Source organism: Suncus etruscus, chromosome 14 (assembly GCF_024139225.1).
Source record: "Suncus etruscus isolate mSunEtr1 chromosome 14, mSunEtr1.pri.cur, whole genome shotgun sequence".
NCBI classification, from domain to species: domain Eukaryota; kingdom Metazoa; phylum Chordata; class Mammalia; order Eulipotyphla; family Soricidae; genus Suncus; species Suncus etruscus.
Window position 1 is genome coordinate 12567826 of NC_064861.1, and position 21765 is coordinate 12589590.

General features: G+C 35.6%; 1 non-coding gene across 1 annotated transcript; it reads right to left on the minus strand.

Annotated features, from left to right (window-relative positions):
- Positions 1–21432: 21432 nt before the first annotated feature.
- LOC126028763 (small nucleolar RNA SNORA51) lies at positions 21433–21563 on the minus strand. Its single transcript, XR_007502478.1, has one exon. It is a non-coding gene; the product is annotated as a small nucleolar RNA SNORA51 (small nucleolar RNA).
- Positions 21564–21765: the final 202 nt, after the last annotated feature.

The window sequence follows — 21765 nt, forward strand, 5'->3', positions numbered from 1 at the left end:
AAGTCATTTGTATGTATTGACTTTAATCATTTATTAATGATTAAGGAGATTTCTTCCTTAAAGTAATATCTATTCAAACTAGGAATCTATTTTGCATATCTGTAATAATGCATAGGAAAAAAATTTCATTAATTGGGACCCTACTACTAACATTTTCATGGATTGTTTTGTAAAATATTTATAAAATTGGAATCATCAATATACAACACTCTTCATATTTTGTTGACATTTAGCATATCATTGAATACATTTTATCAATATTTAATGGATAAAAATCATTGAAAAATCTGTCATTTATTCAAACATTCTATGGTTTGTTGACCATTTGGATTTTTTTTACTGGTATACAAATTACTACTAATAAGATTTTTATCAGAAAAAAAACCCTCTAATCCTCTGTGAGCTCCTACTCATAAGAAGGCATAGGAAATTATTTGCATTTCCTATAAAAAGTACTTAGTACAAAGTACTAATTGCAAAAAATAGGGGCCAGTGAGACAGTATAGAGGGCAAGATGTTTGCAAAAGAATAAAAAAGCGTAATTTAAATTATCAATTCAATTATTAAGTAATGATAATATATAAAAAAACTATGGTAAGTTTACATTTTGGGAAAATAGGCAATGAAAACCATAACTTGTTCAAATCCTTACTCTGCCGATGGAAAGTGTCACTAGCCTATGTGAATATTATCTAAAACTTGTTTCCACCTATATTAGAGAAGAACAGTTAACATTTGCTTTTTCATTTTTTCTTATTTTAATAAAAATTGTTTATTATTGCATTTCTTGGAAACCATAGAAATTGAGATTGTGTTCCTCATAGAATAGAACCCATGATAATTAGTACTGAACTAAGGATAAGCAATGAATAATCATTTTTTCCAATTTATCACAAAATGAGTAGTTGAAAATTATCAAATGATTGAGGTCATTGGCAATTTGTTTTCAGAAGAAATAAGGTGTATTACCCAGTAGATTGCAACCACAGACCCAAATAAATGAACTGGTTCACAGGCATAAAAGTGTCTTAAATCACTGGATTAGATAACACAGCTTATTTTGTAATAAGCCTTTATATTATTTGCATAATATTTGTAATATCAAAATATCTGCATTATGGCTCAGAGAAGAAAAATATTTGGATTAAAAACTTGGAAAGAAAGTGAAACCCAGGGGAGTTGGCATTCTGTGTTTCTTTTACGTTATCACCAGTTTGAACAACTCTCTAGGTTTTATGTCAAAGACCTCTTGAGTCTCTTTGGAGGTTGTCTTATTAGCATCACGTGGCAACAGGTTAGTGAGAAACCTTCATTTTTCCTAGATAACTGGCTCTACTTCTGCCTCCTACAGGAGGAGAAAGCCTCAGAATATGGGAGGCATCATCCCTAGTTGATAAACTATTGTGTTGACCTACTACTAGCCACCATATTGGCAGTGGCAAACAGAAGGAAGCTCAAATAAGGGAATAAGTAATGTCAGAGTTAAAGAGCCCAGGGACTGCATATCAAAAAGCAACCAGTATGTGTGAAGGTCTACTTTAGGACAACCAGAAATAAGTTCACAACAATGAAGGTGATAGCTTGCCCACATCATTACATGGGTCAGAGCCATGGACATGAATCAACTGAGTGGACAAGTGATGAAATTGCCAAGCAATTTTGAGTACCCAGCTGAAATTGGAAACCATAAATCTGCCCTGCCTAGCAAAATATATATAGTTCTCTCCAGAAAAGCTCAAAAGAGGTGAAAAAGGCTTTTGGGAACATGTGAAATGAGAACAGCAAAGCAGAAGATGGAAATTGATGATAATGTGACTTGAAGGTCCAATAATAGTGAGTATTTAGTTAGGAAAAGGAAATCTAGATGCAAACAATAATCTAAACTTTATGAAGAAATTTAAAGGCCAAAATGAGTAAAAATAAATATTTAGTGAGATAAGCATTTATTATCAAATTGAGGAACTTTGAAGTTAAAGGACTAGAATTCAGTTCTTTTCAGGAAGAAAATAAATCCTATGTTCTCTGGAAGGCTTTATTGAAGAGAAGTATGGTAAAAACTATTGCCATTGGTAATATTAGAAAATAGTGAGGAAACAAAAATTACTCAAGATCAAGCAAGTGTGAGAATGGAATAAGGCCAAGTGAATCTGATGCTGATTTTTTTCTCAGGAAACAGGAATATGGGGCAGGCATGATAGCACCACAGTAGGTCATTTGACTTGCACGCAGCTGATCCAGGACAGACCTGTGTTCAAATTCTGGCATCCCATAAGGTCTCCTAAGCCAGAAGTAATTTTTGAGCTCATAGCCAGGAGTAACCCGTGAACATCACTGGATGTGGAAAAAAAAAAAAAGAAAGAAAGAAAGAAAAGAAGAAAGAAAGAAAGAAAAGAAGAAAGAAAGAAAGAAAGAAAGAAAGAAAGAAAAGAAAGAAAAAAGAAAGAAAGAAAGAAAGAAAGAAAGAAAAAAGAAAGAAAGAAAGAAAGAAAGAATGAAAAAAAGAAGGAAAGAAAGAAGAATGAAAGAAAGAAGAATGAAAGAAAGGAAAGAAAGAAAGAAAGAAAGAAAAAGAAAGAAAGAAGTGAAAGAAAGAGAAGAAACAAAGAAAGAAACAAAGAAAGAAACAAAGAAAGAAACAAAGAAAGAAACAAAGAAAGAAACAAAGAACAGGAATAAAACAGGAATATGTATGAATTGGGAACGTACAATGGTTCAGAGAAATTGCCCCTGGGACCCATGAAGTACAGCTAGAAAGACACTAGCTGTTCATATAACTGTCTGAGATTCAAACCTTGACATCTCATATGGTGTTCAAGGCACCATTGGATGTATTTCCTGAGTACAGAGCAAGGAATAATTCCTGAGCATCTCTGGGTCTAGCTCAAACAAACAAATAAAAAAACAAACAGGGAAAAAGAGAAATGCCCCTCCCAAATCTTCTATATCATTTTTTTTGCTTTTCCCCGCTCCCTCTATATCATTTTTAATATCCTAAAAATTGAACTAATGAAACTTTTCATTTAAAAATGACGATTTAATACACAAAAGACAAGTGCATTCTTTTATACAAATCATGACTCAGAGGAGAAAGTGATCAAAAGTTTAATCTATTTAAAATGGTGTAAAAATATCAAGTATCTAGGTATCAATTTAACAAGAAAGGTGAGATACCTATACCATGAAAACTTCAAAAGATTTCAGAAAGAAAGTGAAGAAAACCAAAGGAAATGGAAGAACATTTCATGCTTATGTAATGGAAAAATCAATAACTTCAAAATGGCCATCTTCCTAAAATAATATATAGGTTTAGTACAATCCCTATTTACATTCAGAAAACATTCTTCATGGAGTTAAAACAATCAATTATAAAGTTTGTGTGGAGCCATAGAAAACCTAGGATAGCCAACTAATTATTGAAAATACAAGAAACTGGGAGGCATCTCATCACCTAATTTGAAGCACTTCTACAAAGCCACAATGATCAAAACAAAACAGTACTGTTATAAAGACAGATTTTCAGAGCAATGTATCAGAATAGAATATCCAGTGACAAATCTCTAAGAATATGGTCAATTAATCTTTGACAAAGAAGTCAAGAACTTGAAATGAAAAAAAGATAGTCTCTTCAACAATTAGAAAAATTGGATAACCATATTTAAGAAATTAAAGATCAATTTATATATCACACCTTACACAAAAGGCAATGCAAAGCAAATTAAAGACCTTGAGATTAGACCCAAATTCACTGAGGAAAACATAGTCAGAAAGATCCGAGACTTAGACCTCAAAGAAATTTTTGATAAAAGGATGACGATGGGAAAGGCTATAAATCAAATCTAAATAAATGTGACTACATCAAACTGAAAGTTTCTGTATGGCAAAAGAAGCACAGGCTAAAATTAAAAAACAGCTTACTGAATGGAAGAAAATTTTTGCACTCAGGATATCTGATAAAGGTTTGGTATCTAGGATATCCAGAGTAATCACACAGGTTAACTCCATAAAACCAAAAACCCCATAAAAAATGAGGACAAGTGAGGAAGGCACATATTAAAAGTAATGGGAACAATCGCTGTTGGCAGGCATGTGGTGCAAAGGGAATTTTCATCCATTGCTAGTAGGAAAGCTTCCTAGTACAACCCTTATGAAAATAGTATGGAGGATTCTCAGTAAACTTTAATTTGAACTGTCATAACAACCAGAAAAACCTTTTTTGGACATCTAAACCCGAGACAGAAAAATTTTGTCCAAAAAAATGTATGTGCACTGTATTCATTGCAGCACTTAATTAAATAGCTAAGACTTAGAATTAACTTAGATGCTCAACAATTAGACTAGTGGATCTTGAATATATGGTTCGTATGTGCAATGGAAGGAATGATACAATCATGAAATTTGCAGCTACATGAATGAAACTGTAAGATATTATGTTAAATGAAGTAAGCTAGAAGAAGGACAAATACAAGATGATATCAACTATATGTGCTATTTAGAATAACTATTTAGAATAATAATTCTTTATTTAGAATAAAGAAACACTGTGGTCTAAATGGCAGTTATCTCGAACACCCTTGTCCCCAAAGGGTAGATAGGAGAACAGAAACTGAGCGGGGAGGAGAAACACAAATCTGAAAGGATGGGGCAAGGGTGCAAGCAGTCTCCAATGCACTGTGGAGATTAAAAAAAAAAAAAAGACAAAACCAAATATCCAAGCCAACGTCAAGAGACCCAAACTTTAACAATCTAAATTAAAAATGGGCCTGTTTTACTGGAAGGCTGAGTGAATGTGGGGGAACATTGATGAGGGGAGGTTTACACTGGTGGTGTAGGCCCTTATTCATAGTATGTTTGAAACCCAACTTTGAAGGACTTCATAAATCACAATAGTTTCAATAAAATAAAATTAAATAAATACAATTTAAAAATAATAAAATATTGTCAAAAAGTTTTAAAATAGTATGGGATAGCAAAGTTTTAGCTCCACCTTGCTATGCATTTACAATGGTCAATATTCCTTCCACCAAACTTGCAGTGTAGGGACACACCCAAAGGACTTTCTCCTCTGCCCTTTCTCTTCTGCTTTCCTTCTGGTAAGCACCATAGTTCTCAATCTCAAGAATTAATTTGTTGTTTCTTTCCAATTGCTTTGCTATAATAGGTCATATTCTACATATTTATGAATTCAAAAGTTTGTCATTTCTTACTTTATTCAGGAAATTGATTCTCTTTAAGGTTCATCCATTTTTCCCAAAAGACTCAACTTTAACTTTCAATTATAAGGTAGTCTTTTGAAGAGGTAATTATCTAATTACCTTTCGATAGAAATTTGAGGTGATTCTATACCTTGGTAATTGTGAATGCACTGTAATACAAGGATATAGTATCCTTTTCAATTATTATTTGATTATCTTTTAATAAATTTTGAGTGATGTTCCTGAATCAAATACAATTTCCATATACTTTAGTTTATTTAATTTTACTTAAATTTTAATTATTTGAGGCAGCATGATTTTTAGTGCTTAATATGAGGTTTGTGAATGCTGTATTCCAATACTCTCTACCTAAGAGTCCTCTACAACTTTGTTTAATTTTATTTTCTAAAAAATTTCCATGCCATTCTGTTCAGAGGCTGAACCAGTTTACATTCCTACCAATATTGCACCTTAACAATATTGCACCTGAGTTTATTTTTTCTGCACATACTCTATCTGACAGTGGTCAGCATCCTGCAGCTCTCGAGCGACATGTGGCTCTTTACACTTTGAATTTGGCTCTTCCGTGTGCCAGGCGGCCGCTCCAGGAGTCAGGACTCTGCTCCTAACCTCTGTCAGTGCGCGCCCTCTGTGGCTCTCAAAATAAATTTCAGTGGTGGTTTTGGCGAGCTTTGGCTCAGTTGAAAAAAAAGGTTGCCGACCACTGAATAGAATAACCTAATTAGATATCCTCTTTCTTAAAGCTCTTCTGAGGTTAACTTGTGAGACATATAAAAGTCACAATGGCAACAGGGATAGAGATTACACATGCGTCATGGGACATTAACTTCTATTTGGTGAGTCTTATTAACTATAATCAAAAACCAAAGGCCATTTCTGATAGTAGCAGAAACCAACACTGGGTTCCTTATATGACATCTCTCCATACATCCATTCATCTACTCTGTGATGAGAGGTTGTCTACAATGGAAAGCTTCCAGCAAGGAGCTTAATTTTATTCTTCAAGGAACAAAGATTTAACCCTGCACAATAACCTGCATTCTAACAATTGAATACTGAACCCTAAAATTTGACCTTTCCATCTCCTATGCAAACTTAAGGAAATTTCTACTTATGTCAGAAATCCCTATATATTTATATGTACATATATTTATTTATATTATTAAATATATTAGACATCTATTTATATATTATATAGATGTGGTAAATGTATTAAATAAATATATATTTTATATATTATTAATATATGGTATATACATATACATATATTCCATTCTATCTCTAGCCATACTTGTCCTTTATCACTTAAATAATTAATTCTATTTATTATTACTTACTGGTCTCTATAAGGCATTTGTACTGCCTTGTGGGCACTTACATTTGAATAATATATCTCCTTTATTTCATGAGTTGGTTCCTCTGTGATGCCAACTCTCTAGTTCTGTGTTATATATTTGAAAATAGCTAAACACTTGCTTTTACATTATTAAGAATAATGCTATTACAATATTGAATCTTGGAAGTGTGTTGCTTTCTAATGAATTTTTTATAATTCTCAATTTTATCAGCTATGAATTTGGAAGAGAAAGTTATCTTCAACTCCTTCTCTAAGTTCAGAAATACCTTATAGGAGCTGGAGAGAATTACGGCAGATAGGGTGTTTTCTATATTTATATAGATATTTTTGAAATCGAATCATCACTCCATAGATTAGGTACTACAGACATGATTACTAATGCCTATCAGAAAGTTCTTTTTCTTTACTGAATCCCAAATCAAGATTGTCATTGTGCCCTACTCAACTCAGCTAGCCAGATACATTAACTAATTCTAAAACCCTTAACTTCTACTTCCTTAGTTGTCAGTTATTTTACTATTTTTTAAGAGCTAGATATCTTTCAGAGTCTCTCACCAATTTTACATCTGCCTTCCTTAAGTTCACAGAGCATTTCCATTGAAATGTAATCACTACGGATGATAGCTCCTATTTTCTTTGGGAAAGTATGCACCTGATAACCATGTGCCTTTTGCTCTAACTAGCTATATTACTTGTAGATAGTATGAAGCCAATCTACAAGCAATGATGCCCAAGATCTCCAACCACCCTCGCTCTAAAAATCTGCTTTCCTTTGCCTCCTCGAAGTAGAATTCAGACTGAATGCTGAAATTTCTTCCTCCACACAATATAGCCTTGAAAAGTAATGGCCATTCCAACCTGTTTAACTTTGTCTAAAGCAACTTTCTCATTCACATATCAAGATGACTAGATTAGATTTCCCAGGCATATTAGCATCAATTATATTAAAACAACTAACCTGATTCCTGAATCAACTCTACAAGCATAGCAGGTCACATTTGATGCATGCTATATTATTTACAGTATTTTACATCTGAATAAAAAACTTGTTTTCTCATTCCAGAAGATGACGTTATGTTAATAGAGATAATAAATGTGAACTTGGAGTTGAGGAAGTTGCTCAGCACTAAAGTACTTTCCTTTTAAGTATGAGATCCTGGGTTCAATTACCAATTTTTTTTGGTTTTTGGGCCACACCGGTGATATTCAGGGGTTACTCCTGGCTACACGCTCAGAAATTATTCCTGGTTTGGGGGACCATATGGGACACTGGGGATCGAATCTAGGTCTATCCTGGGTCAGCCACGTGCAAGGTAAATGCCCTACCGCTGTGCCATCACTCTGGCCCACAAAATAAATAAAATTTAATGTAAATTAGTAATGTAGCTAAAGTAGAAGCTTCTGATGTTGTTTATTAACAAGCATCCTGTTTCATTTTATCGCATATTGAGTCTACCAAAATATCATCTAGCAATATTTTGCAGAATTCACCATAATACTAACACTTCTCACTAGGATCCATTTTCTTACTCGGATCCATTTTTTGTATTATGGATTAATCTATTTTTTGGGGTATTTTTTTGTTTTGTTTTGTTTTTTGGTTTTTCGGGCCACACCCATTTGATGCTCAGGGGTTACTCCTGGCTAAGCCTTCAAAAATTGCCCCTGGCTTGGGGGAACCATATGGGATGCCGAAGGATCCAACCGGGGTCCTTCCTTGGCTAGCGCTTGCAAGGCAGACACCTTACCTCTAGCGCCACCTCGCCGGCCCCTGGATTAATCTAGTTTTCATAATTTGAACACTAAGTGTGACAACAGAATAGAGAATGTTTGGGAAAACAATGGCTAAAGGGTTTTCAAAAATACTAGCTTTCTGTGTTCTTTTTCATCAATTGGCTCAACACTTGGCTGTGCTGGAGGCACACTGCAGGACCCGGGGTCAAATTTAGGTCTTTTGCCTAAAGCTTGATTTCCATCATTTGGAGCCATTTTCTGGACTCTGAGTCCATCAGTCTTACAAGTCTTGATATTAACCTTTACTTAGGTTGGAGAAGAAAAATAAATCCTACTACTTTCACATCACAGCATGAAGCAGCCATTGCTTGTAACTTTTCTTTTACTCAGAACAAATTTTTCCAGTCTTATGTGAAGATTTTAATTATTAAAACAGTGTTTCAAGTAGAAACAATGATAAATATACAATGATTTTTATCTAGGCTTTTTTTTTTATCTTCATGGTTTTGGGCCACACCCAGCAGTGCTCATGAATTACTCCTGCCTCTGCACTCAGGAATTTTACCTGGCAGTGCTCAGGGAACAATATGGGTCTGTACATAAAAGGAAAGAGCCTGCCCATTGGACTATCTTTTAAGCACCTCGTCAATTCAGGTAGTAGTCAAAATTATTTTGAAATTAGAGAATTAATAATTTAATTTTGGGTCATACAAGCATGTTTTTGACAGGTAAATATGTACCTATTTTTACCCTTTATTTAAACTGCAAAGTACCTGCAAATTCTTGTGTTCCTCATATAAGTCATTACAAAATGATCACTGAGAAAAACTTGTTTTATCTCATGTGAAAAAATGGTATAATACACACAAAAATGTATTTTTTCATTTTACAGGTACTTCCCTGAGACTAAAGTCAGTAAGGTAACTCACAACTCTTAGCAGGAGGGAGGCTGGAGTGCAGAGGGAATTGCAATGAATTTGGGGGCATCCAGGAGGGCTTCTCACTTTAGTTTCCCATCAGATCTCAGACAGACCATGGGAGTTCCCACTTAGCTGTTGCAGGAGCACATAAGTGAGACACACCCAATCACTTTGGACAGAGGTGCTCCTCTTCCTCCCAGGAAAAGTCTCAGGAATTAAAAAAACAAAATGCTGCAACTCCCATCTTCCCCAAAAAGGAATTACTTATGGTCTATGTGGGGCTTCAACTATCCTTAAAGATTCAGAAACAAACCATTCTGCTTTCCATGCTGATGACTTGACATTGGCTACCAAAATGCTAATCAGGATGGACATGGGAGAGTCATAATTAGAAATAGAATTCATGGGTCTATGTTTGGTACCACTATGGTACCATGGTGTCTATGTTTGGAGCAGGACTTAGAAGGGCTGAAGAGAGGACAGTGGAGAAATTGCTTGCTTTTCACATGCCTAATCGAGTTTGATCTCAGGCAACATGTATAAACCTAGGAGCCCTTCAGAAGTGATTGCTGAGCACCACCTGATGTGTTTCCAAAGCAAACAAAATAATAATAAAAGTCTTAGAATCTATAACCAAAAAAGACAACAAAAAGCTTTATTTTAAAGAAGAAATTAAATCATACTTTCCCACTTATATGAAGACAATGCCAGTTATTAATAGTTCTAAACATGTTACATTAAGCCAGGACTGAATTTCAACCTTAACATATATGTCCACTATGGAACCAGTTTGGAATTTCAAAAGCTAAAACACTGGTCCAAGTTAAAGAGCTTAAAAACAAGCAAACCAAGATTCATAAGCATAAAAATCTTAGAAGCAGAAACTACTTTATTATGTTTTGCAATTAAAATAATTCTACAAAAGTTCTTTAATTTTTTATTCTTTAATCACATAAGTATTTTGGGGAGTTTGCCATGCATATAAATAGACTGGACATGCATATAAATAAATTGGACTTCCCCCAGCGAGATATAGATGATTTCTGCATCTGGCTCAGAACAGATGGATGAGAACTATTACATATCAACCCAGAATCAATGCCCTTTGGCTCATTCACTTTCAAAGTCATTAAGATGCACTTCTTTTACAACTGACGTTGCTAATCTAAAATACTTGTAATGATGAGTGGATTGCAAACTTATTCAATACGTACTATGCAACTCTTCAATTTAGGAGGCTGTATACATCAAACTCAGATATACAACTAAGGTTGTATACATCAAACTCAAGAACACAAACTGACTTATTGATTCCTTTTTCATATAAGACAAATAAATACAAAAAGAGCAAGAGATAGTAAGTAATAGTAATAAATAGCAATAAGTAATAGTAAATAGGCAGTAATTATAAATAGTAATATTGAATAGTAAGTACAAAATAGTAAGAAAATTTCATTATCAGTCGCAGAAAAAAAAGTGTCATCTACAGAACACTGTGAACAATAACCTGAAATTCTTTAGGTAATAGTCTCTGAAAGTGTTACAGAGAGCACCCTTTCTCATACACAATCTGTATGAATTCTTCTGGAAGCAAAACTTCTGGGAGAAACACATTTAGTGTGACTGCCTTTACTCTGAGCTCCCAGCAAATTCTCTGCAAACTCAACCGTGCATTTGTGCTTCACAGCCAATTTTATTCTGATTGATATATTGTAGAAAGGGAGGCCTTTACTTTTTGTTTTTGTTTTATTGAATATGTCACATTTGGTGGCAATCTTTTTTGAGAAGCAGTGTAGTTTTTTGTTTAGACGTTAGTTTAGAACTAGTTTTATTTGTTTGTTTGTTTAGAACTAATTTAGAAGCACTAGTTTAGAAAGATGAAAGAGAATACAAAGGGAAAATATGCATTCAAGACAGAATACAGAATTCTCTAGAGTAGAAATAGGAAAACAAACAGAGGCAGAAAGTGAGATATTTGTCCAACAGAGAATATAAGGCATAACAATCAAGCCTGCTTCTGGTAATTTGACCTCCAATCCATGTCTTTTCTTTTTAAATTAAATTACTTTTATGTTTCCCTTTTATTTAAAAACTGGTTATAAAGTTGTTCATTATTGAGTTTTAGTCATACAATGTATATGCCCTTCACTCATGAATATTTTCTGCCATAGAATCCCCAGTTTCCCTCCCATCCTCCCGATTGCCTGCCTCTGGGGCAGGCATTTTACAAATTTCTTTCTCTCTCTCTTTTTCTCTGTCTTTCTCTCTTGCTCTCCCTCTCTCTCATTCTCCCTCCCTCCCTTTTATACACTGTGGTTTGCATTCTGGTTAATGAATGGGTATAATACATATCACTTTATCTCCTTTCAACACCAAGTTATAGTCCAGAGTGATCAATTTCAACTATCATTGTCATAGTGGTTCCATCTTTTTTTTTACTATTTTTAATATAATTTTTATTTTAATCATAGTGGCCTACATATCATTGACAATGTTTTAGGTACATATTAACATAAAATCAGGGGAATTCCCATCACCAAATTGTCCTCCCTCCACCTCCGTTCCCATCCTACCTCCCATATCCTCCTCCCTCACCCCTGGAGCTGCCAGAATAAGTGGTCCCCTCTGTGCCTAGTTAACTACTTAGAGGTCCTACACCTGTTTGGTCTTGGTACCTCCCTTATTTCCCTCTTTAGTTGGGAGGCGGGACTAGATAGTTCAAGTTATGTGGCTTTGTTTGAAGAAGAGAGAAGTAACAAACTGGGGAATAAATCAAATACGCCGAAAATGGGCAGAGTTTTTCTGGAAGCTCTCATCCTATTTTTGAGAGACGAAGGGGATAAATGAGGTTGAATGCCACAACAGTACATAAAGAAGTGCCAAATAAAACATCCAGTGAACACTACAGCAATAAAGATAAGCACCGCATAAAGGCCATGGTCTTGAGATAAAAAAACATGGCAGAACACATAAAGGAAGAAAAGGAAAGAAGAAAAAAATAAATATGAACAGAGACAACAACTTCAATAACCACACCAAAACAAATAAATCGGCAAAAACTAGATAAATAAATAAATAAGTTATCCTTTTTGCCTTTTTTTCTCTTTTTTCTTCCCTCCTGCACAGGCACAGTAAATATTGGGGTCATTTGAAAACGAATTCCCTTGGCCTAAGAGAAACAGATTTTCTCCACTCTTTGTGGTTCTAGAAGTTCTGTTACCTCCGTGTCATTTTAATCTGTTTTCTGTGGTTGGTGGTCTTGGTCTTTGTGCTGATCCTAGGATGGGGCCTGGGATAGCGTCTTTCGTTATGCTTCCAGAAGACCCATTCCATTGCAATTGTCTCAGACAGACCTCTGGAACTAGAGATCATGGTTGTTGTGCAGGTCGTAGTTCAAACCCTAGAGTAGGGCTTTTTTATTGGTCCCAGGATACACACAGTCTGATCATGATTCTAGCAGCCAGTCGTCTGTAGATTGCGATCTTGGCATTTGGACAGACCAAAGGGTGAGAAGTCTCTGATTTTGTCTTATCATTAGCTGGTGAGGTAGGATAACCTGCTCTATCTTTACTTTAACTGTACAATACTTGTGACAAGCTTCCTATCATGGACTCATCCTCCTGATTCTCATATTTATTATCTCTAGATATTGTTACTATATAATCTTATTTTTCTTATATCTCCAAAATTAATGAGATAATTCTATGTCTATCCCTAACATTTCACTGAGCATTATACTCTCCATATACATCCATGTATAAGAAAATTTTGACTTCATTTTTCCTAACAGCTGCATAGTATTCCATTGTTTATATGTACCACTATTTCTTTAGCTACTTATCTATTCTTGGGCACTGAAATTATTTCCAAATTCTGGCTATTGTAAATAGTGCTGTGATGAACAAAGGAGTGCAGCTGACTTTTCTGTATAGAGTTTTAGTATTCCTAGTATATATCCCTAGGAGTCAACATCATTTCTTTTTTTTTTTTTTTTTTTTTTTTGGTTTTTGGGCCACACCATGTGACGCTCAGGGGTTACTCCTGGCTATGCGCTCAGAAGTTGCTCCTGGCTTCTTGGGGGACCATATGGGATGCCGGGGGATCGAACCGCGGTCCGTCCTAGGCTAGCGCAGGCAAGGCAGGCACCTTACCTCCAGCGCCACCGCCCGGCCCCACATTGTATTTTTTGATGTATTGGTACAATTTTTTTTTTGTTTGTTTGTTTTGGTTTTTGGGCCACACCCATTTGACGCTCAGGGGTTACTACTGGCTATGCGCTCAGAAATCGCCCCTGGCTTGGGGGGACCATATAGGACGCCGGGGGATCGAACCGCAGTCCGTCCTACACTAGCGCTTGCAAGGCAGACACCTTACCTCTAGCGCCACCTTCCCGGCCCCTCAACATCATTTCTTAATCAACTATATTCTAACGTATATTCCTCATACAATTGTATAAATGATTGCTTTGTAAAAATCACAAAGAAAAAACATTAGAAAATGGGATATTTGGGAGAGTGATAGCACAGCAGGTAGGGCATTTGCTTGCACAAAGCCAACCAGGCATCGATCCTGTGCATATTAAATGGTCCCCCAACCTTGCCAGGAGTAATTTCTGAGCACTGAGTCAAGAGTAACCCCTGGCATGGCCAAGTACAGCCCCTCAAAAAGGAAAAGTGAAATACTTAAATCCTGAGCTGTTTTTTTTAGTGTGAATTGTTTCAAACTTCCTAAATCCTGGAGGAAATATATATATTAGATCACACATACATAGATGCATCCAATTTTATATCATATTTAAAACATTTTGATTTTATATTTTTAATAATGTGAAGCTTGTATACTTTGGAGACTCAGATAAACATATAATATGACAATAATAATATAAAACCAACTCAGAATCATATACTTTGAACTTTATACAGTAATAAAATTAAAAATTTTTAAGTTATATAAATCATTATACTGTGTCATTTTGGTAAAATTGTCATTTTACAACAAAAATAACTCAAATATATATATAATACATAATATTAGATATATTTTCTGATTTTTATAATAGATGATTATATTATTTAAATTTTCTAACTGGACATGAGGAGTATTATACATATTCTTCAGTTAATGAAATTGAACTGCAGAGTTATGTATCCAGTTCACCCACATAATAATGAAACAAGAATATAATGCTGTATTTGAGAAATTTTTATTTAAGTGTCAGAAATGCTCACTTCCAGATTTCAAAACCACTCTCAAAACTATACATACTTTTGTCAGATCATTATCTCAGATTCTCTTCAAAGAACATAGTCCTTATCATTTTCAGTCTTAGTCCACATATTTCTTTCTGTTTATCTTCTTGAACTTTTACAAGTGAATTCCATTTCATTTGGAAACACTTGATCTTTACTTGTTTTCCTTGAAATCTGTTCAAGAGACACTGTGCAGCTCCTACTTTTGAAATCACTAGTTTCCTGCAGTAATAGATGACACTTATGTACCCAAAAGAAAATGTCAAGATACTTCCTTACTGCCAAAAGTATTTGACAGTTTTGAGACTGAATAAAAAGGCAAGTGAAAATAAATATGCTCTTGAAAATATTCCTAGTATATGCCCTGTCTTGTTGCCAAAATATGGACTTGAACTATTGTTTCTGCTCAGTACTGTTCACCTAATTAAAGCAATCATAGCACATAGATGCCCCAAGGATGAGAGAGAATGGAGGGAAGTTTAACCCTGATTACTGACAGTAGTGACAGTGTAGGCATAGAGCCAGAGGTAACCCATGAGCACTATTGAATCTGACCTAATCCTGAACAGTCCTCCCCAATATATTCGTCTAATGCTTTTATTATTTTAAAATTATTAATATATATTATTTTAAAATTATTAATATATATTTTCTCTGGTCTGTTGTTTTAATGGATCCTAAAGAATCATTGATTATTTCTCTTCTCAATCCTCAGGTACTTCAGTAGAAAAAACATCTAATCTGGTGATTTCTTTGTAGGACAGTTATTAACCTTGCTTTCATTTTTTAAAGTAACACAGCATATGTTTCTAGTTTTATAATTAAAATTTTCAATGTATTTGAAAACAAAAATTCTATATTTCAGAAATTATACCTCATTTTAACTTGTTTTTATGTTGTTTCTATTTTTTAGTCATGTCTGAGAGTTGCCGTGATTATTTTGTGGCTCTGCTCTCAGGGATCTTGCCTGTCAATGAGCCAGGAACTAAGTGGAATGCTGGGGATAAAACCTAGATTGCCCAGATAGAAGATAGCACCTTACCTGCCACATTCTTGATCCAGCCACTCATTCCCAAACCTTGATGTCTACTGAAAGCAGAGTTATTGCTTCAAATATGTGATTAAGTATATTCATTTAATTATTTGTTGTTTTATTAAATTTTAAGGAATTAAATTTGAAGTCAAAATAATATCCATTGTGTTTGATTTTGGATCTAGGACTGAAAGTACCTATGCTCTTTTAGAAAAGAGAAATTGAAGAGAGAAAGTAATGGGGGAGGCTATCTGTATGTTTAGGAATACATATCTTAAGATACATTATTATAAAGGTATTAAGCTTACTTAGGCAATATAGGCCTCTCAATTAGGTCTTCTGAGATATTCCTGTGGGAAGATATGATTTGCGGCATTTCAGAGTCCTGTAGTGTCCTTGATTTGGGGGTTTTGCTGCAGCTGAATCTGGTATCATGCAACTGTCCACGATTTGATGGGGGTGAGAGGGGTCACAAGCTTGAAGCAGGAGGCTTATTGGTTGTGGTTTCTTGCTGAGACACAAGATGAGGGATCAAGAGGGTGTCTTTCATTGAGGAGCTGGATGGTGGTCTGTTGGGAAGGAGGTCAGTCTTGGTGCCTAACAGGTTAAAAACTGAAGGTAAAGAGGGTTAAATAAGGGGGAGATAACAAATTCTGGTTGGGATATGGGGGAGTAGAAAGGTCTCTGGATGTGGTAAGGCAATATAGAAGAGGGGCTATATACATTGTATAGATGAAATATCTAAGGATAAGGCTCGGCAGTCAGAGAGGACAACTGTATAGAAAGTAAAGTTCACTTAGACACTGATTTCAGAGATTAATTTGAGTGCTATCCTCCATATATAGGATATTCCATTTCTTTTCCTATAAATAGTCAAGAATTAGAATATTTTTGAACGATGTTAAAGAGGATATAGGTTGTGCAGGGGTAAATGCGCCAAGTGCTTTTGAAAATAGTTATCGGTAAAAAAAAAAAAAAAAAAGGACAGCCCTGCAGAGGGGCTGCTATGGTTGAGATAAATCTGCTTTGGCTAGCTGTCCTATCCTATCCCCCAAGGCCCAGGTTACCAGATGTGGCCATGAAGACCATTCTGGCATGGGGGAATCTGGCCCCCCGGACTAACTGGCAGTCCAGGGGTTTCTTTGGCTAGCTGTTCAGCCCAATGCCCACCACATGCCATTGCAAGGGACCAACTCCCGGCGTGTGGCTTCTCTTGCCTATGTAGCTTTTGGTGCTGCTGTGTACAAAATCTAAGAAAACGTCTTGCCTGGGACAAAAGCTCATACCACACCATAGATACTGTACGTGTAGCCTGTCATCCTTACCTGGAATAGCACCAGCAATACAAAAGAACACCTGTCATCCTTACCCAGAATAGCACCAGCAATACAAAAGAACACCATATGTTTTTGTATAGGCACAGTAAATAAGGTGAAATCATGGACTCAGACACAAGATCTTATCTTCTAAGGATTAGAACTCACACTTTTTATACAAGGGAGCCTCCGATCCTAGACATATGTCATGCGAATACAACTCAGTCTTCACGAGATTGGACAGTGTTAAATTCATTCTCAAATCCCAGATCCCAGACGTAGAACTGAAACCACCCCCAGCAACAACACCAGGAACTAAGCTCCGTTGGGAGATATACTTATGCCAGTGTTAATATGACAACGAGGACAGCAAGGAAATGACAACTTGACCTAAGACCAGGAGGTCCTATCACATCACCTAACACTAAGTGGAAATCAGAAGATGTATTGTCCTTTGAACTATGAGAAATAAGAGTGCTAATTACAGAAAACTGACTTTGACAACCGTGACTGGGCAGAACCAGTAAGGAAAACCCTACCCTAGGCTATAGCCCAGGTCTCCTACAAAAACCAAGATTTCTTAGTGCAGAGGCCCAATTCTGACAACAGAGAATGAGCAGAACCTTTGGAACCATAATTTCCTAGACTTTGGCTTAGGGAACGAGCAAAAACATGGAGCACATGATACAAAAAACAGAACACACCAACAACGTTGGAACAGTACCTCTAGAACCTTAAAGATTCTATCCTAGGCCTTGTCCTAGGACCTGCGCAAATACCAAGATTGCTTGCTACAGTGGCCTTATTTTCTCATCCACAACCGAGAGGAAAGGTTCCTGACACCACACACACACACACAAACACACACACACAAACAAAAACAAATAACAAAAAAACAAAAACCTGGGATATGGCAATGAGAAGGTATGGAGCCAGTGGTTGTTCCCATGACAATATGCTTCAAGAGTGGAGAAACCCTGAATCTCTTAGGCCACGGGAATTTCCTTCCTTCCCCAATACTTACTGTGCCTATACAAAAAAAAATGGTGGGGTAACACCAAGCCCTGCCACTGCACCACTTTTTCTGGTTTTGTTTTGCTTTATTTTTTGTTTGTTTTTGATATTATCTCACTTCTCTTTTTTCTTCCACTTTTTTCTTTCTTTTTCACTTTTGGGATATTATTTGGTGATTTTTTTTCTTTCTATTTTAGTAGTTGATACCAATTTTTTTCTTCTCTTTTCCTTAACCTTTTTATCTCTAACAGAATAACATAACTTGAATCATTCAGCTTCATAAACTGAGGGGGGAAAAGAATGATACCAGGACCAGTCATATGAACACGTAGTGTAAATAAAAAATGACCAGACTGGAATACCAAACAGAATAGATACCCAACCTATAACAAGTTGTAAGGCTGAGACCATTTGCAGTAGGATTCTGGGGGGTAAAGGAGGGAGATGTGGGAGACATGCTGGGAACAAGAGTGGAAAAACATTGGTGATGAGAATGCCCTTCATTCATTGTCACTATGTATTGTAAATAATTCTGTGTAAATGAACTTCAGTCACAATAAAAAATAAAATAAATGAAAGAAAAACAAAAGGGAAATTGATTCTTTATTCTCCTATCGAACAAATTTGAAGCTGATTATTAGTTTAGTAAGAATAAGTACCTTTATCCGTATATCCATATTTTGCCTAGCATTTTGCATCTGCACTTACATGATTTGTTTCTATAGTATTTCATCATAACCAAGCATTGTTTTCCTCTCAGCAGACTTTATTTAAAATAATATTCACTCAAATAAAAGCATTTACATAAATGTAAATGTAAAGGTAATACTATTTTTGAGTTAATAAGTTACTCTAATTTATTGAATCCAAAATATAACTATTTGTGTTTTTTTAACATTTTCCAAACCATATATATATAATTATTTTAAAAGTTTCTACAAAAACTTGCCTTTAAGGAGAAAAGCAGGATAGAGGATATATTAGTATCTCTCTCTCTCTCTCTCTCTCTCTCTCTCTCTCTCTCTCTCTCTCTCTGTTTCTCTACTCTCCCTTCCTCCTTTTCCTCCCTCCTTTCTTCTAGGATTCAATCTACTTTTTCTGGGGGGGGGTGTTTTTTGTTTTTGTTTTTGCTTTTTGGGTCGCACCTGGTGATGATCAGGGGTTACTCCTGGCTATGTGGTTAGAAATTGCCCTGGACTTGGGGAACCATATGGGACTTTGGGGAATTGAACTGATGTCCATCCTATATCAGCCACAAGTAAGACAAATTTCTACCACTGCACTATTGCTCTGGCCCTTTCATTGCTTTTTTCTGTAGGTATTTAGTCAAAAACTATTTTTAATAAATATTTATTTTAAATAATACTCTGAAATTGCTGTATACTTGACTTGGGTTCACCAAGAGCTTTGAAGTAGGGTGTCTTTCCTTGGCATATGTGTTACTTTAAAAGTTCTGTCTTGGCATTCTTGCAATAATAATTTTCAGACACAAAAGAGAAAAGAGCTGGAAGTTCCAGCTCACCTCAGGAAGCTCACCACAAAGAGTGATGAGTTTAGTTAGATAAATAACTACATTTTGAACTGTCCTAATAATGAGAATGTATGAGGGAAATTGAGAGCCTGTTTAGAGTACAGGCGGGGGTCGGGTGGGGAGGAGGGAGACTTGGGACATTGGTGATGGGAATGTTGCACTGGTGATGGGTGGTGTTCTTTATATGACTGAAACCCAAACACAATCATGTATGTAATCAAGGTGTTTAAATAAAAAAAAAAAAGAAAAAAAAAGTTCTGTCTTGGGGGCCGGTGAGGTGGCGCTAGAGGTAAGCTGTCTGCCTTGCAAGCGCTAGCCAAGGAAGGACCATGGTTCATCCCCTGGTGTTCCATATGGTCCCCCCAAGTCAGGGGCAATTTCTGAGCGCTTAGCCAGGAGTAACCCCTGAGCATCAAACAGTGTGGCCCCCCAAAAAAACCAAAAAAAAATAGTTCTGTCTTTTTTAAAGTAATTCCTTTATTTAAGTAACGTGGTTACAACCATGAACTATGTTCATAGTTGGTTTTCAGTCACAAAATGTGCATGTCCCATTTACCAGTGCAACTTTCTCATCACCAAAGTTCCCCGTTTCTTTCCTCCCCACACCTTGCCTATCTTTTGGAAAGGCTTTCTATTTCTCTCTTTCACTATTATTGTCAAGATAGTTTTTAGTGTAGTTTTTCCTCTCATTGTACACACTATTTGTGGTAAGCTTCATCATGGGCTGGTCCATCTGGTCTTCATTTTTCTTGTCTCCTGTTATTATTACACACTATCTTTTATTTTTCTTGAATTCCAGGGATGAGTTAGACTATTTCTCTCTCTCTCTCTTTCTTTCTCTCTCTATTCATTTCACTTAGCATCATAATCTGCATGTCCATCTTTGTACAGGCAAATTTCATGGCTTCATTTTTTTCCTAACAGCAATATATTATTCCATTGTGCAGATATACCACTTTTTCTTTAGCCACTGATCTGTTGCCAGGCATTCGAGTTGTTTCCAGACTCTAGCAGTTGTAAATAGAGCTTCAGTAAATATAGGGCTGCAGAAGGCATTTTTATATTAATTTTTTTGTTCCTAGGGTATATCCCTTGAAGTAGTGTTGTTGGATCATATGGGAGACCAATTTCCAATTTTGAGGAATATCAATATTGTTTTCCAAAAAGGCTGGAAATATTGTTTTCCAGAAGGCATTACCACAGTAGAAACAGAGTTTCTTTCTCCCCATATTCATGTCAGCATTGGTCGTTCTTAATTTCAGTGATGTATCTCTGTGACATGAGATAATACCTCATTATTTTTGATTTGCGCCTCAATGATGGCAATGATGTCTTTATATAAATTTTAAAGGATACAATGTTCTAAGGAAACTCTTCAAGTTTTCCTCTGAGGAATTCAGTGTTCTATTGTTTCAGTTATAATTTGTGGGCCAGGTAGAAATTGCTTATTAATTTGCCTCAAAGTTGTTGAGGAATGCCTTGATTTTTTGCCCTCAGTGACTTCAAAGTTCTGCAAAATTGCAAGAAATTCCTACAACTATATACTTATTCTTCATATTACTCAAAGAGAGTCAGAGACAAAACGAATTCTTTGCCAACAAGATTTACTGTTTGTCTCTCTTAAATTCAGGTTACCAAGGAAAGCAGACTGTTATCTTTAAGATTAGGTTTAGTATGAAGTGGTGAAAGCACAGGTAAAACTGTTACAAAGCTTTTGTAGAATGTTACAGTTTTCTTGAATAAACTACTTTCTGTAGACTAGACTATTTATATTTCTTACAAAGCTGACTTACTGTTTTATCAGGATGCTGTTGAGAGCCCTGTGTCTCTAAGAACTACCTTACATCATAATTTTTTATTAATGTCTATGGCTATTCTGTTTAAATTATCATAAAAAATTTAATTGTGTAAACCAATATGTTCAATAGTATTTCAGCTAAGTGAATGAAATCAAAATTATCTTATGTTTTGGCATGTTTCGCACATGGGTTTTGTTCCTTAAATTGTTTGGAAGATGTCCATCAAGTTGATAAGAACGCTATGAAAGTCATTAAGAATTCCCTTTTTTTGTCCCCTCATTCACAATACAGACCAGGCAAAGGACCTGGTTTGAGGTGTATATGGGAGCATTTATTGTACCTCCTCTTCTATACAGTCAGTGTAAAGAACACAGCCTGTGGTAAGCATTGGGAGGCCCTTTCTTTTCTTTTTTCTTTTTTTTTTGAATATATATATAAAACTTTTTACCAGTGCAACATTCCCATCACTAATATCCCAAAAGTCCTTCCTCCCCATTCCACTGGCCTGTACTCTAGACAGGCTTTCTACTTCCCTCATTCAGTCACATTTTGTTGTGACAGTACTCAGTGTAATTATTTCTGTGACTGCACTAAACAAT